Genomic DNA, 18238 nt, shown 5'->3' with positions numbered 1-18238 from the left:
TACAACTGACTTTGAAATGTATGCTAAAATGCCCTCATTGTCTAGCATTAGAACTGCAGAAGTACAGTTTGATTGATGACCATAAATAAGTTTCTGCCTTGATAGAAAAACGAACACATTAAGGAGGGTAAATAGATGCAAATCTTCGCCTTGTGTTTGCTGTATTATCAAACTTATGAATATTAATTCTAGGAAATGGTTTGTTGTGCTGGGGGAGCCATTGATACTTTGTCTTCATTATATTCAATAATGAGTTGAGTTCATCCACACTGAGACTTGTGTTTTCACATGGTGTGAAGCGTAATGCGGGAAAGCTCCAAAATGCTTGCCTTGAGACAGACGTTTTGCATTGAGGCTATTGGCAAAACTTACTCAAGTCGCAAGAGAAAATGAAAAAAATTAAGAAGGCACTTTGTGTACCATTTGCTGGTAGTCATGGACCTTCAGACTAATTAATAAGGTTTGCTGTCTGCATTCTGTTACCGTTTATGGAGGTCCTTAAAACAAATTAATGCTATTTGGATATGGTCACTGGTGTACATTTTGCTGGCAGGTTGTGGTTCAGAGTGTTTTTGCATCTTATGAAGTTTTTAAAAAAGACATTTGACAGTCAGAATGCAGATTTGTTTATTTTTATTTGCTGTCTGCTGGCTCATTTGGATACCAGGTAATTAATGACAAAGTGATCAGAACTGAGAAAGAAATATATATATATATATATATATATATATATATATATATATATATATGTGTGTATGTATATATATATATATATATATATATATATATATATATATATATATATATATAATCTACTTTCATAGACGAGCGCCACTACTATACACCGGAAGCACGGGAGGCGGAGCGACCGAACAGGTAGGTTGGACGACAACGGCGCAGTGGTGTGGCGACGGTAGTAAAATTGAAAGTGACAGATGTAGTATTGGGGAGCGACGGGGTAGTGTCACATACTGAGGGATTTTAGGATAGTGTGTGGAAAATGTGAGTGTCGGACTAAGGGTTCGGTGAGGTAAGTGTGTGGAAGTGGGTAGACGAGCTGTGTAGGGTAGTGTTAAGTGTTTAGGTTAGTTAGACGGGTAGAGTGAGGTGTGCGATAGTGATGGGCTGAATGTTTTAGGGTGTGTTAAGTGAGTTAGGGTTAGGGTGCAGGTAGGGTGAGTGTGTTAAGTGAGTTAGGGTTAGGGGTTGAGTTGGAAGTGTGGCGGTAGTGTCGGACGTTAGGGTTAGGGTTTAGGTTAAGGTTAGTGGATATGTTGTTGTGTGCAATGTGTATTTGGCGTTTTTATGTTGAGTTGTCGGTGTGGTGTGTTGTCGGTTGTTTGGGGTGGGGAAAATGTGTGTCGGTGATTCGTACGTTCGGTCTATGAAAGTAGACCCATATATATATATGTGTGTTGTTTAGAAAAGAGTACTTGTTAAAGAAATGTGCTCATCGGCCATGAAAAGGATGACAAAATTACCTAGTTTTAGAAGTATCAGTAGCACAAATGGCAATGGAAAGTTCCATTTTTCTTTTGCAGTGGCACGTACTGGGCATACATAAATTATATTATGAAAATTGTAAGCCCCTGCACACCTGCCAAGGTTCACTTTGTTAAACCTTTATGAATACAACCTTGCACTAACCGTAGTTTATAAATCTGACACCCTTTACAGGGAGTTTCTTTGTCTGTCATAGGCAGCACAGTTCATACTGGGTACACCTGTGAGGAATTTGTGGGCAGGGTGCTGGCACTGCACTAAGTTCTTGCTCTGTAAATGACTGTGTGTTCATATAGATAGCCATGCTTTTAGCTGTAGCCAGGCATGACAAAGCTGCTGTTAGCTGTAGCCAGGCATGACAAAGCTCAGTTTTTTGTGCACAACTGCCTGAAACCAGATTCATGTAATTGAAGCAAACTACTGATGTTCATTGTTTCACTGTTGCAGTAATAACATCTTGGGATTTCCTGCTAGTGGCCCCTGGCCATCCAGAGTACCAGGGACTTTAATCCTCTCCTCTTGGCCTGGCTGACTTCATCCCCTCCAACATCAGGGCATTAGGGTATAAGGGTCATTGGTCATTGCTATATTCTCAGTTCTTTCTTGTTGTGAGAGCACAATTATATCTACATAGTGTCATGTGTCAGACCAAAGCCAGAACTTGGATCACTACAGATAAGTACCCCATTGGGGAACAATGTTTTTCTGTACCACTATTTAAATTGTATTAGATGTCAGTAACTAAGACAAATGTTTGCTGAGATTGTGGGAAACAAATGCCTCACTGAGACTTGTGCGCACACTGATTTTTCTGCATGGCTTTAAAGCACAACATTCCCAAATGTCTCCATTGTTCTCATTTACACTGCAGAACAGTTAAGCACTGGGCTGAGTCTCTGCAACATTTTTTTAAAAAAGGAAATGGAACTTCATTGCATTATGGCATCTGCCAGTCAGGCTGAATCTGGGTTGCCTCATAGGTTGAAGGAGAAGCATCTGAAGACACTGAGATTATTGGGTAATCTACCAGTGTAGTACCTCACAGTTAGTCCTGCGCAGCTTTGGGCATGCCCTTAGTGACTGCCATGAGATATTGAGGAAGACTGACAGGCATGCTAATTTCCATGTCACATCCTGCGTTGTACAGGATGCGTGTTTACTCACAATTCCCCAGGTCACTGAAATAAAAAAGTAAAAATGTATTTTCAAAAGGAAATGGGTGTTTTGCTTCTCATATCAAGGTAGTTGTCCAAACACTAGATCACGTAACTACTATAGCATTTCAAACACTTTGTCTGAAACCTCTTTTTTAAATTTAGTAGATGTTTAGGATGTCTAATACCATGACAGAAATTGACTCCATTCGAGTCAGATTGTTTTTAAAGACCATGAACTTAGTATTATTTCCATCTTTGATGTCTGCTAGGAATGCTCTGGTAAGCACCGGAAATGTAAGTTATGGTATTTGGTACACTACAGCATCTCAGAAATGCATCTAATGTCATCATTACTGACCCATGTAGTAGTACACTGCCAACTACTACTTGTATATGGGATTATCAAACGGTCAATATTTTTTACTTGGGGGTTTACTCAATGTAATTTATTTGTGGCTATTTAGTAAATTATATCACATTGCTACATTGGTCTTCGCATGCTGAATGAATATTCATACTGATGCTGCCTCCGCACCGCTGAAGGCGTGTTTGGGGTGGGATTTGCTACTGCGCATCCTGCGAGGTACTACACTGGTAGATTATTGATTATTGGATGGCAATTGGTTGCAATCCAGTAGTCTACCTAGGCTTGTGATCATCAGAGGAAGAGAGATGCTTTTACAGTCCCCTCCAGTGACAGCACATGTGGCCAACTCCTAAGACCCTTTTTTTAATCTGATACACTTCCAGCCCCGTGGATGTCCTTACAGGCCAAAGGAATTAAGGCATCAGATGGGTCCAAGTACCCTTTGCAGATCCAGCCTACCGACTTTCATTTCATTCCTACCCGAAGGGAGGGTGGTGTCCTCAGAGCTACTGTGGAATCAGCCAAATGACCCCAGGCCATGTCCTCCAATGGCCAGGGCCAACAACATCTGATGGCACACCCAAGGCCAAAGAAAAGAAGGCTGTTTCCAGCTTGCTTAAGCCTAGGCCTTCTGGTTTTCAGTCACACTAGGTCTTCCCACAGGGCCGTGTCAAGCTGGCTGAAGATCTCGCGGATTTCATGAGATCCAGGCAGCTGAGCCTAAGTTGGACCCCTGCTGCAGAATTTTCTTCTGGTAAAAGAAAGCGGGACATCCTGTCCCCCCCCCCCCCCCCCAAGCTGCCAGATTCTATTGATGAGGATGAGCTAGCACATGTTGACCAAATTTCTTCAGAGTCATATGCTGAGTATGAGTCTGATGGGCACATCGGCCCAGCTTCACTACCCAAGGATTTTACCTTGGGAGGGTTCCCCCGTGACATGAGGGATTTCTTCATTGGGGAGTCTTAGGATTATCCCCAATCTAAGAAAAGATGCTTTCTTAGACTTCCTGAGTGCAAACGTCTAGCCATTCCTCCAGTATTAGAGGTTGTGGATGATGTTATTTCAAATACTTCCCTGTAGCCAGACTCCCGGCCACCTGACACCAGGAAGCTAGACTATTTTTAAAAGGTTCTGAGTTCATAAACACCTCTTTAAGAAATCTGTTATGGACCCTTATTTTGTTTCAGATGCTCCTAGGGAGCCAAAGGCAGCTTCTCTAGAAATCCCTTGCCTAATAAGAAAATTGGATAGAACCCTGAACAGATTTTGCAAGAAAGTTTACACATATGCTACCCTTACCATAACAGCTCTGAATTGCCAGTTTCACTCCTGGACTAAAAGAAGAACAGAAGGGAATGGAAGGTAGAACTGTCCAAAAGGAATGTTTGGAACTTTGCAACGCCTGCTTCCAGGTTGCTAAACATTCTTTGTGTTGTGGCTTTGATGCTCTGGAAGTATCTAGCAGGGCAGCAGCTCGAGGGTCAGTTGTTAGGATATATGTCTGGTTAAGAGATCAGTCTCTTCCAGAGCATATAAAATCAGACATACTTAATGCACCTCTGGGCAAGGATTTTTTGTTCAGCCCCATGGCCCAGGCTATATTAAAAAAATGGAGGACTAGGCTAAGTCCCTTCAAATTGTCAAGGATGCTCTGCAGGTACAGTCCCAAAAGGTTCAGTAGAAATTAACAGAAAGATCCACAGTCAAGGAGCTAAAGGAGAAAAGAAATGTTTAAGAACTAAAGGAACTCCCCCATTTGTCTTCACAAGAAAATGTGTTTCATATTGGATGAAAGTGCTCAGCCATTTTTGTAATAAAACATTTTCATGTGAAGATGAGTGGAGGAATACCTTTGGTTCATTAGAAATTACCCTTCTAAGCCTTGATCCTTTCCTGCTTCATAGGCTAGACCGGGAGGGTGGAGGACCTGGAGAGACAGACCACACAGACAACAAAAAAGGTGTCAAGCTGACCAGGGCCTAGCGAAACCCACCTCAGGGGTCCAGGAGGGAGCAGTCATGACTCAGCAGGGTATCTCCCTGGCCCCCCTCTCAAGTTTCACCCCAAAACCTCCCCCCGTAAATTTACGAGGAATACTTTCCCTTTTCTTGGACAAGTGGCTAGACATTTCTCAGGAACCGTGGTTCGTTCAAACAATAACAGAAGGTTGTAAGCTGCATTTCACTTCCCATCCAATTCCAGCTCATATCCTGTTGGCCCCAAAGGGCCAGCTCAGAGATTGTCATAGCCAAGTCAGATTACTTTTAGAACAGGGCTCCAGAGAACCAGTACTCTTAGGAGAAAAAGGACAAGGATACAACTCAAGGTTTTCTTACTGCCAAGGAAAGATCGTTCTTGATGACCATTCCTTGATTTATTATATCTAAACAGGTTTATGATAGTCCCCAAAATCAAAATGCTCACTCTCCAGACACTACTGTCAATGATTTCCCAACAGGCTCTCATGGTCACCCTAGAGCTGAAGGATATCTACCTGCACATCCCTATAGCAAAGCTGCATAGGAGGTATCTCCATTTCAAGGCAGATGGAAGCACTTCCAAATTTGTGTACTGCCTTTTGGCTTATCTACTGCTCCTAGAGTATTCAGAAAATGTCATCTACAATAGTTGCATATCGCAGGACAAGGAGTGTGCAAATTTACCCCCATGAAGACGATTTCCTAATCCAAGCTACATCTGTGGAGGTGCTGAAAGCTTCCCTCAACCTGACCATGACCACCCCCTCAAACCTGGGTGTCTCCTTGAACCCAGAGGAGTCCTGTCTAACCCCCCTGTAGCAGACTGATGTTTGTAAGAGTCCTGCTAGCTACAGAAGAACAATTGGTTTTTCTCCCATAAGTAGAAAGCCCTATTCTTTACCAAGTACTTAAATCTCTACACCAGCAGGAATCATTGACAGCCAGAAAAATTCTCAGGGCTCAGGTATACATGGCCTTTTGCATCTTCCCTTTGCCTAGCTGCACATGAAGAAAATTCAGTGGTACATAAAGAATGTGGGGTGTCAGTACAAGCACCTTCAAAGCTTCAAAATAAGCTTCACTCATGTCTAAAAAAGAGCTCTCATGCTGGGTTGAAGCTTGCCTACAAAATAAGCATGTCCCCTTCTATTGCCAGGTAGGTAGCCAGATTATGACCTCAGATGCTTCAGACCTTGCCTAGGGTACACACTCAAGGGTATTTCAAGTACCAGGATGATGAAACACAGCTTTCTGAAAACAGTTCAGTCTAAAAGAAATGATGGTTGTATACAGGGGCATTAAGGCTCTCAGACAGGTGTGGAAACCACGTCACCTCTTGATAAAAACAGACAACATCACAGTTATAGTGGTACATAATTAGGGAGGCATCCACTCCTACCTGCTCTGCCTCCTAGCCGTGCATAGGTTCATAGGTAGGTACTAGGCTATTGGCCCTAGGGCCAATACAAACCTAGCCAAAAATGTACCCTGGCTTTCACCACCCAAGAAAATTATTTTCCTGTGCCCCTGTCAAGCAGAACCTCAGAAGTGATCCCCGGGGTGAATTTCCTATTACCCATCCAATCATCAAGATTTTTCTTGAAGAGTGTTAATGAGGAGCTCTGTTTGACATAGATAGGTAGTCTGTGCCAGAGTATGGGAAGTCTCTGGGACAGGAATCTATCCCTCCAGCATGTTTTGTTTATTGTGGTGAATAGGTTTAGGTGCCTAGAGCGTGTAGCTCAGAGGGATTGAGGTTTCTTTAAGTGGAGCATGTCCAACAGCTCTGGGTTTGACATAGCTTTGTATGTTAGGCAGAGATCGCCTCTGAGTAGGTGATATGTGACGGAGTAAAGCTGGAGTTTTTTGTGACGGTCTGCGTTAGGCATCTGTTTGAGGCCAGTAATCCTCTTTGTGAGGTATTTTTGCGGCCTTTCCAGTTGTTGTAGATGCCTTGTGAGGTACATACCAAAAGGGGCATTGTACTCTATAATGGGTCTAATGAGTGATGAGTAGAGGGGAACAATGACCTCTTTTTTTCTGGATGAGAAACCTTTTGTGATGAGGTGTGTCACGTAGAAGGATTTCCTGACCACTTTGGCGATGTGATTATCAAAGGAGAGACTACTATCCACCTGTGTCCCAAGGTCTCTTATCACACTTTCAGTGTTAAGTAGACTACCGCCTATGTGGTAGTTCATGGGTACAGAATTTTTACCAAAGGGGATGACAATGCACTTTTTGGCATTGAGCTTCAGACCATGTCTTTGACACCAGGCATCTGTCTCAGTGAGGCCCTTTTGTAGGATGTCCACATTGTTAGGAGTTTCAATTATGGCTCCTAGTTTGCAGTCATCTGCAAATTTAATTAGCCAAAGACCTTCTGTGTTAGCCTGTACTTCAGAGAAGTAGATACCAAACAGGAGAGGACCCAGGACTGAACCCTGTGGTACTCCACTTGTCACTGGTCTGAAGTCTGATTTGGAGTCTGCTACTTTCACAGTGTGAGTTCTTTCAATAAGCCATTTGGCAACCCATCTTGTGACATAGGGATTTATACCTAGTTTAGTGAGTTTATCTATAATTTCAGAATGGGGGATGGTGTTGAACGCCTTGGCGAGATCTAGATAGGCTGTGTGAACCACCTTACCCTCATCTATGGCTTTGGTGACTACTTCAAAGAAGTCTATCAGGTTTAGGAGACATGATCTGTCTTTTACAAACCCAAACTGTGTGGGGTCCAGGGTTTGGAGATCTCCAATGTCTTTGTTTATGAGTTCCCTGATGATACGTTTCATGGCCTTGCAGACAAGGCTCGTCAGTCTAATGTGGCAGTAGTTCCCGGGGTCTGTTGTGGCCCCCCCTTTGTGGAGTGGGATAACTGTCACTGCGCCATTCAATGGGCACAAAGCCTGAGGTGAGGCTATGATTGAATATGGTACTTAGGTGGGGTGTCAGTTCATTCTGTAGTTCATGTAGAAGGCAGCCTGGGATGTTGTCAGGTCCCATGGATGCTGTGTTCTTGGCTTTGGAGAGTGAAGTTTTTACTTGTGCAGCCGTGATTACAGGAACTTTGCATTCTTCCGGTATAAAGATGGGCCCTTTAGGGGGTGAGAGGGGGGGTAAAGTTAGCACTGAACCTATCTGCCAGGATGCTGGCAATATCAGTTGGTTCTGTATATTTAGTGTCATTGTGCTGTAACTCAGAGCAGATCTGTTTGTTGCCATTGAGATTTTTGACATAGCTATAGAATGCTTTGTGGTTGTCTTTAGAATCAGTGGCAATTTTGTTTTCATAACTAGCTTTGGAGGATTTTATGAGGGATCTCAGCTTCTTACTGCGGCTGACCAGGGAGTTCCTCCAATCGTGGGATTTTACTCTTTTTTGCAACAGTTTCTTTCTTCTGTTGTAGAGTTTGTTTATGGCAGAAGACCACCAGATTGGCTTCCTTTTTTTGGAGGATAGCATCTTGGTTCTGTTAGGGATAGCACGATCCATGCACTCGTGTAAGTGCTTATAAAATGCATTTGTGTAGGATTCAGCAGTTGTACCTCTATTGTCCATCTGCATGGGTGTCATGAAGTTTGCCACTTCTGTCTTAAGAAGCGTGAAGTTAGCTTTGGAGAAATTTTTTACGGTTGTTTTCCTAATGGGGGGTGGGAGCGGCATGTGAATGTCTAGGGTGATTAGCTTGTGGTCGGATCTGACCAACGAGGAGCTGACCTCTGGTGTGGAACACCGGTCACCCATGTTGGTGATGACCAGGTCTCTGATATTGCTGCCTCTGGTGGGGGTGTGGATAAGTTGATCCAAAGCATTGGAATTGATGATTTCCAGAAAACATTGAGCAAAAGAGTTGGTACATGAGTAGTTTTCCCAGTTAATGGGAGGGTGATTTCATTGAGCAAAAGAGTTGGTACATGAGTAGTTTTCCCAGTTAATGGGAGGGTAGTTGAAATCACCCATTATTAGAGTGTTGGGTGCAGCTTTGGGAGGCAGCACATGCAGTGGGATTGCACATGATAGTGCAGTACCTCCCAGGGGAGAACAATTGGGCAGACCACCTGAGCAGATTTGCTTCAGACCCTCATGAATAGGTACTAAAAATTTCAGTTTTCACCTACATTGCAAGTTGGTGGGGTGTGCCAGAAGTAGACCTTTTTGCCTCAAAAGAAAACAGCCAGCTGCCAAAGTAGTGCTTAAGGGCCAAAGACAACCAGGCCTAGAGGGATAGATGCGCTCTCCTTCGCATGGATAGTTTTATTTCTATATGGCTTCTCTGTGTTCCCTCCATTACCTTTGATCCCCAGGTTGCTAATAAAGATCAGGGAGGAAGGGCCAATAATTGTTATTATGGCTGCCTTTATCAGATGAGTGCCAGCCAGAGAAGTTAGAGAGGCAGTCATCTGGTAATCACTCCACATCTTTACAAAACACTACAGTTAGTCCCCAGATCCAGAACAGGTTTCACCTATGCAGTTCTGCAGACTCTCTTATCTTCCTCCTAGCTTCACCTCATCATCCACCCATCAGTTCAGCTTTGAAGATCCTCCCAAAGCATTATTACTACACAGGAATACATGATGAACATTGTACAGTTGTGTTTACTCACCATAAATATAAATGTTCAGGTGTCCTACCTATTGCTGCATTCTTTCCCTCCCTCCAACCCCTATTACCTGCCTTGTAGGTCCCCTCCCCTTTTAGCTTTGGCAATCCCTTCAAGTGTCCATAACTATATCCTGCTGAGGACAGTGGGGATGGGGGCAGTGTTTGGTGCTCCTGGCTTAGGGCTTGGGGACTGGGTCTGCAGTCCAGGGGACACGAACGACGTGAGACTATTGCACCAGCTGGTGACCCTTATACCCTGGCATTCTGATGTTAGAGGAGAGGGAGTCATCTGGGTCAACAGGAGGGGGTTAAAGTCTGCGGTATTTGGGCCAGCCAAGGGCTTCTACAGCAGAAAGTCCCAAGGAGTTATTGCAACAGTGAAGACATTCAACCATCTACATTTATGGTAAGTGGACACAACTGTACTTTTCCCCAAAGTATGAGTGATTTAGAGTTGGGAATGCAGGGTTCTTCCCTGTATGCAGGTGTGGGAGGGTGAAGCCCCCTCACACATGCATGCACACAGAAAATTATAGTTTTAAAATATCATTCAAAGTTGTTGTGTCATTTTGACTGATTTGATTGCAGTGAAGTGCCATCTAAAGACTGTCTTTTTTCAATGGTACCTTTATAGTAATTGTTTATATGTCACACAGCATCATTTTACTGTTGTATCAGGCTACTTTTTTCACACTGCTCTTGTATTATGTTTTAAGTCTTTGTAGTACTATTCATCCTTTATTTTCTCCTAAGTTTTGACAAGGTATTTATAATATCTGTTTGTACATTTCACCCTAATCTAGTGTTGGTGATTTGCAGCACATTAATCCTTGGCGTGAGTCAACCAGAAGTTCTCTCATCTATGTAATTTCATATGCAAACATGGGAGTTTGTGTAAGAGAAGTAGAAGGTAAAGTGACAGTAGGGAAACCATTTAATTTTCTCTCTGTGGTCATTGTTGGATTTCTGACCTTAGCGAGACAGTTTATTTATCAGTACAAGTATTAATCAATTAATGGACAGATTCTTGTGGACCCTTTTCAGGTACATGCAGTCATACAGGAGCAAAAGCTATGTACAAGAACATGTTAGTCACTGTCAAGTTAGTAGCTTGTCTTAAAAAGGAAGGGAACGAGGGAAAAACTTATGTCGGTATAGGGAGGAGATGCCAATTACTGAAACCCTCTCAACAACTGAAGGTTGAAACTGAACCCCTTGTAGCTTTGAAGCAACAGCCGTAATTGCTGGAGTGCCGTAGGTTATATTCTGAACCAGAATCTTTACTAGGAGTGAGTGAGAAATAGTCTTCAGACTTCTTTGGAGATACTGCAAGTCGTATCATGCCTTAACTTGGTTTTGACTCTCAAAAGCGGCAGGAAAATATCTTCATTGAATTTTGGATGATATTTTAGGAAGGGTCCTTCCATATTTTTTTTCTTTTGATATTTATATGAACTGACCCATGCTGAACTGTTTTCAGCCACAATCAGAAACGGACAGTAAAAACAGCTCTTTGGAGCTGCTCTGGTAGCATAGAGGGATAAAGTCCTGACTGTACCCCAGCTAACCCAGGTTCAGTTAACAGCCTGGATGATTAATGCAGTGGCAAGGAGGGATGGGAGTTACCATCCCTGGGTGGGAGGGTGGTCCTGTGGGCATCTCCTGCAGTGATGTTTGGTGGAGGCTAGGAATTGCCTGATTGGAGGTCTGGCTTAAAAGTGGGAAATGGCGAAGTCATGGCTGAGCCACAGCAAAGGTGGGGCAATAAGCTGCAGGACTTCATTGCATGCCTGCCCCTTCGATGCACAATAGGTTTCGCACATAGGTTCATACTAGGCTAGTAACCACCAGGTTATTTACAAGCCTAGTCATGCAAACCAACCCAGTTTTGTCCCAGAGTTCCTTGGATGCCTATTTGGTAAGTTATGTTAGTAAAGAGATAGCTAAGGGTTATATGGGCAGTATGTTAGTTGAGGATGTTACTGTCAGCCTGTGTCCATCAGAGACACGGGGGCCAGACCAGGGGTGAATTTGCAATTTCCCATCCAATGGTCAAGGTTTCTTTTGTACAGGGTCAGGGATGAACTCTGCTTCACATAGATGGGGAGCTTATTCCCTAGTGCAGGGATCCTTTGAGACACATTTTGTTTATGTTGCAGACAAAGATAAGGTCCTTGGATCTACTGTTTCTGGTGGTGTTTGTGTTGTGTATGTGCAAGAGATCCATCAAAGCTGGATGGATTGCCTTTCAGTAATCTGTACAGAGTAGGACCTTAAGGCAATCTGTGTAGGCAGGGTGTTCATACCCTGGATTCTCCCTGTGAGAAATCTGTGAGGGTGTTGAACTGTTGCAGGTGCCTGGCGAGATTCATGCCAAAGAAGGAGTTGTACTCAATGATGGGTCTGACAAGGGGTGAGTAGAATGGTAGTATTACTTCCTTGAACCTGGATGCCATACCCTTGCTTATGAGTTGGGCAACACAGAATGGTTTTCTTATGTGTTGGTCAAACACCAGATTACTATCTACATATGTTTCCAGATCCCTAACTATAGGATCAACTCTTAGAGGTGTTTTATCGATGAAGTAATTAGCTTGGGTGGATGCTTTACCAAAGGTAACTAAAATGCATTTCTTTGCATTGAATTTTGATCTGTAGCTTTCTGACCAGTCATTTATTTGTGTTAGACCCTCTAGTAGGATGTTGGCTTAGTGGGGGGAATCTATGATAGCTCCCAATTTACAGTCATCTGCAAACTTGGTGAACCAGAGGCCTTTGACATTGGGCTTGACTTCAGAGAAGTAGATGCCAAACAGGAACGGTCTTGACACAGAGTTGTAGGGTACTCCTGTGATGACTGGTCTGTTGGTGGAGGGGGGGTCTCCCTGGTCCTGACTTCTTGAGTCCTGTCTGTGAACCAGCTGGCAATCAGCGAGTTATGGAGGGATTTATGGCTAGTTCTTAGTTTGTCAAGAATACCTCAGTGGGGTATTGTATCAAACATCTCGGCCAGGTCAGGATACTTGGCACTGTTTTCCCCTCATCCATAGCCATGCTGACCCTCTTGGAGAAGTCTACCAGGTTAAGTAGGCAAGACCTTCCCTTAACAAAGCCAAACTGGGATGAGTCCACTGTCTGTAATTTGCCGTTGTGCTTGTTGATGATTTCCATGTTAATTCATTCCATGGCTTTGCATAATAGACTTGCAGGCCTCCATTCATCTGGCACATAACCTGTTTGAGGCTGTAGCTGAAGAGTACCTGAAGTGGTTCTGCTAGCTCATGTTTTAGGCTATTTGAGAGGCAAGCAGGGATACTGTCAGGGCCCATTGAAGCAGTGTTTTAGGCCTTCGAGAGCACCTCTGAGACCTGCTCCATGTTGATAGTTGAGGGGGATACATTAGAAGGGATTTCACAGGGGGGGGTGTAGGGGGGAGTTAAATTTATCAGCCATTAGATTTGCTATGTCACTGTGGACAGCAAAAGTTGTGACATTTACCACTGCTGAAGAAGGCCTTGTGATTGTCCTTAGCCTCAAAGGCTATCCTGACATCGTAATTAGCTTTGTTGGACTTTATTTCACCTCTTAGTTTCTTGTTTAGTTGAATCAGAGAGCTCTTGTGAGTTGTTCTTTCCTCTTTTGACCATGACTTTTTTCTTTTGTTATACAGCCTGTTAAGGTGAATATTCCATCCATGTGGTTTGTTTTTGGTGTTACATCTGGGCTTACTTCTAGTAAGTACTTCAGCCTCAATGCAGCTGTTTACATGTTTGTTCTGGATTTGCATAGGTAACTATTTTCTCGGAGTTTGGGGGAGCCATCATTTTGACAAACTGTTGCTTAATAGGGAATTATTTTCTTTAGTATAGCTCCTAACTGTGACAAGTTTAGTTGGGTTTTACAGGTTGATTTTTATTTTGAGGGAGACAGCTGTGTGGTTTGACTTCACCACTGAGGGTGTGAAATGGAGAGGTGCAATGCTGTCCCATGTTGGTGAGTGTTAGGTCTACTATGTTAGTTCTTCCAGGAGGTTTGTATTAATAGAGTCCAGAAAATATTGTGCCTCTGAGTTAGACTCTGTGTACATTTCCCAGTCTATAGAGGGGCACTTAAAATCTTCCATGATAGTGTATTTGGTTGGATGCTAAATGCCTCTGGTAGGTCTGAATAAGAGTTGTGAGCTTTGTGTGTCATAGAAGGCAAGCTGTAGCTGGCCAGTATATGAGAGGGAACCTTGTCTCTGGAGACTTGAACTCAGATGAATTTCAGGGCATCATCCTGATAACCAACATAAAGTTGTATTTGCTGCTAACGTAGATTGAGGTACCGCAACCTTTAGCCCCTGAATGTGCTGATGTTCTTCGTGTTTCACTGTTGCAGTCATCACATTTGAGTTATCTGCTTGCAGTAGCTCTCACTCGGCCTGCTTATCAAAGTCTTGGGTCCTGCGTCGGTTGCTGTCTCATCTTCCATGACGTCAGGTAGTCAGGGGTATAAAGCATGCAGCCAACACCATTACATCAATCTTTCTTGCCGTGCGGTGCGCGAAGCAGAAGCAGTTCGCAAGTGCCGGTCGGGCGACTCCTGAAATTTTTGTTTTCTAGTTTCAGATCCGAAGTCTTCGTCTTCGACTAAGCTAAGTACCCTGTTGGGATCCTTTTTCTTGCTCTAAACCGATGTCAGTAAAAGTTAACAATTGTATTTCTTGTGGAAAGCAAATACCTCATAAAGATTTTCATTCGTACTGCATTCCTTGCTTAGGCCCAGACCACGACGTACCTCGCTGTCGGTTTTTGTGCTTTATTCAAACCTTGTACTATTCGTCGTTGGTTCATTTACGCATCTAAATATTTTGATACTCATTTCAATTATCCAGAAATGGCTTCAGTAAGCCACCCGACTACCGACATTCCAAAAAAACGCAAAGATAAAGACAGAGACAGACCACTTAGGTCCAAAGCTGCCGACGGCTCTTCTCCTAAGCTAGTCGCCAGTTCACCGGTACTCAGTAAGGCGCTTTCGCAGCCCCTGATACCTGCTACTTCAGATTCGCAGGCCTCTACTGAGACCCATTCAGAGTCCGGTATGCCATGAGATGCTTCGACTGTGGAACCTGCAGATGTCCCTACCTTGGATGGGTCCGGAGCTGCTGTACAGGCACCGGCTTCTGAGGGTGTATTCAGGCCTACTGACTTGCATATTAAACCAACGCCATCTTCTTCTTCAAGGCCTAAAACTCGATCCATGCCTAGAAAACCCCCAGACCCGCATGGTCAGGCCCCTATGCCTAAAAAACAAGTGATAAAAATGGCTGAAGACCTTATTACTCTAATCAGGGGACGCCATCTTTCCCCCTCTAAGAAACCTAGGACTGATTTTCCTTCTGATTCTTCTGATCAGGATTCTGAAATTTCTGTTTTCTCTGATGACCAGGATTTGCCCTTATCTACCTATGAGGATTCTGATGCAGAGGACTCCATTCCCTCTGCTTCCCTCCAGAGGATTTCTCTTTTGGTGAAACCTTGCATACCCTTAGGGAAACCTTGCATACCCTTAGGGAGCATTTTCACTGGGAAAGCCAGGATTACTCTGACTCCAAAAAGAGGCTTAGGGAATTCGTACTGCTGCTTCAACATAGGCCTTTAGCTATCCCTCCTGTACTAGACATTGTCGATGATGCCTTCTCGGAATCTAGCCTGGCCCCTTGCCCCTGACTCCTTACCTGATAGGTATTACAGGGTACCTGACTCTCACAAGTTCCTCTTTAAAAATCCTACTGCGGATCCAGAGACCATTTCACAGGGACCCAAGGGCATTAAGGCTACTACTACCAAAAATCCTACCCAACTCTGATAGAGATTCCAGGGCGCTGGATAGATGGGGTAAGAAGGTATACACTTCTGCAACCTTGGCCATTAGGGCCTAAAACTGCCAGTTTCATATGTTAAAGTATCAGCAACATATTATTGGATTGTTTAAACAGAAAATGATGTTGATTCCTGACTGTGCTGAAAATAAAGATTTACAGGATTTAATGCATTCTGCTGAACAAGTTGGAAAACATACTTTGCAATGTGGTTTTGATTCATTAGAGGCATCTTGCAGGGCTACTGTCACTCGGTCTGTACTTAGAAGGCACGCTTGGCTTAAGGAGCAATCTTTGCCAGGTCATGTTAAAGCTAAATTACTGGATGCTCCCTTAAACCAAGACCACCTGTTTGGCAGCAAAGCAGAAGTACTTAAAAAGATGGAGGAAAAAGCTAAATCTATGCAAACTGTTAAAGATTTCCTGCAAGTACAGCCTCCCAGATTTAGTAGGCATTGGCCCTCTAAGAATTGGTCCTTTCCTGCCTCTTCCAGGCCTTCTACCCAGCACCAGCAGAGCACCCAGGCTTCAGTCCCAAGGTACTCACAGGCCTAAGCAGTGGGGGGCTCCCACTTCCAAAGTAGGGAGTGGTAAGACTCCCTAAACTGTCTCAGTGACTTAACTTTAAACCTTCCAAGCCCTGTTCAACTGACTGTTCCTTTAGGGGGAAGGATTGCCCTGCATGCAAAAAATTGGGAACTCATTATCCAGGACAAATGGGTTTTAAATGTAGTTTCCGGAGGATACAGATTCCACTTCTACTCCTTACCAACCCCAAACGGTTGGCCAGACCTACCCCCAAATCAGTGGGCAGAGGCTCAAAAGCAATTTCTCTCTCTTTTAAGCATCAGGACTATTCAGCCTGTCCCAGAAGAAGAATGGGGGAAAGGTTTCAACCCAAGACCTTTCCTGGTACCCAGAAAAGACAATTCCTGGTGTCCTATCCTGAACCTGTCTATCCTAAACACATTTTTGGTAATCCCAAAATTTAAATATGCTAAATCTTCATCAGCTGCTTCCCATGCTAGGCAAAGATGCCTGGTTGGCAACACTGGATTTAAAGGAAGCCTACCTGCACATCCCAATAAGGAAATCTTGCAGAAGATACCTACGCTTCCGAGCAGGCTACATGCAGTATCAGTTCTCTGCACTGCCCTTTGGCTTATCTACTGCATCCAGGGTATTCACAAAGTGCCTAGCTCCAATCATTGCATTTTGCAGGCAAAGAAATATTCAAATATACCCATACCTGGACAATTGTCCAATTCAGGGAGAAGGCCAGTACATACTACCTGGCATTTGTAAAGAAATTGCTAACGTCTCTGGGGTGCACCAAAAAAAAAATCATATCTTGTACCCTGCCAACAAATTGTATTCCTGGGAGCAAGCTTGAATAAAACTTCCCAGATGGGCCTACCTCACGCCAGAGAAATAAGTTCATTTGACAGTCTACTTCAAACTACTAGCCACAAAGACCCAGCTATCTGCAAGGAAAATACTACAAGCCCTGTGGTTCATGGCCTCTTGTATTCTACTAATTCCATTTGCAAGACTGCATATGAGGAAACTACAGTGGTATCTAAAAAGCCTATGGTGTCAACATTCTCAGGATCTAGAATCAATGATTCCTATCATACCTTGTCTACAGATAGAGTTCCTTTGGTGGGCAGAGGCCTGCCACCAAAACAAGGTACTGCCATTCACTCTACTCCCTGCTGCCCAAACTCTAACAACAGACACATCAGACTATGCATGGGGGACTCCCTTGGCAGGGCAGTGCATTCAGGGCAAATGGAACCCAAATCTTTTACACCTGCATATCAATCAAAAAGAAATGTTAGCTGTACAGAATGCTCTGACAGCCTTCCAAGGACCACATTCTTCCAGGACAATTATTGGCAAAGACGGACAACACCACTCTTATGTGGTACATAAACAAGCAGGGGGGAACCCACTCGTATCCTCTCTGCAGTCTAGCCATGGCTCTGTGGAACACAGCCTTGAGTTACCAAGTGCACCTACAGGCTCAATTCCTGCCAGGAAAGCTAAATACACTGGCAGATGACCTAAGCAGAAATCTCATGGACCCACACGAGTGGAAACTGGAACCAAAGATATTCAACATGTTGAGAAACAAATGGGGGAGCCCAGAGATAGACCTGTTTGCCTCCCCCCAGAACTAGCAATTGGACAAATTCTGCACAAGGACTCCCCACAAACAAGCTTGGAAAGTGGATGCCCTGTTCTTCACCTGGAAAAACCTATCAGTTAATACCTTTTCCCCTCTGCCTCTCCTCTCCAAGGTACTGCTAAAGATCAAACAGGACAAACCAAGGAGAATACTGATTGCACCAGACTGGCCACTCCAACACTGGTACCCCCTCTTGCACAGTGTGTCACTGCTGGCACCATGGCACCTGCATCAGACCCCTGCCCTTCTGGCCCAGCAGGAGGGTCAGATTCTGCACCCACAACTTCAAAATCTGAACCTGGCAGCCTGGCTAATTACCTGATCTCTCCGTTACAATCCCTCAGTAAGCAAGTGATGGATGATATTCTGGAGGCAAGGAGGCCTAGTACTTTGAAAATCCTGTGCTGAAAAATGGAAAAGATTCTGTTCCTGGAGCAAAACTCGGGGGACGGGCACAGCAGCCCCCAATTTATCCCATATTCTTCAATACTTAACTGAGATGCTTCACAAGGGCCTTTCCTTTTCCTCCATCAAAATTCATGCCTCAGCCATTTCAGCTC

The 18238-nt window shown here is 43.9% G+C and overlaps 1 protein-coding gene across 1 annotated transcript in view; it reads left to right on the top strand.

The window, feature by feature from the left end:
- AGPS (alkylglycerone phosphate synthase) overlaps window positions 1-18238 on the top strand; it is a 1624661-nt gene that overhangs the window by 836874 nt on the left and 769549 nt on the right. The gene's annotated exons all lie outside the window — the stretch shown is intronic.

Source organism: Protopterus annectens, chromosome 6.part0 (assembly GCF_019279795.1).
Source record: "Protopterus annectens isolate FY-2018-M chromosome 6.part0, PAN1.0, whole genome shotgun sequence".
In the NCBI taxonomy this organism is placed as follows: domain Eukaryota; kingdom Metazoa; phylum Chordata; order Ceratodontiformes; family Protopteridae; genus Protopterus; species Protopterus annectens.
Note: the sequence above shows the minus strand (reverse complement) of the source record. Positions and strands in the feature narration are given on the sequence as shown.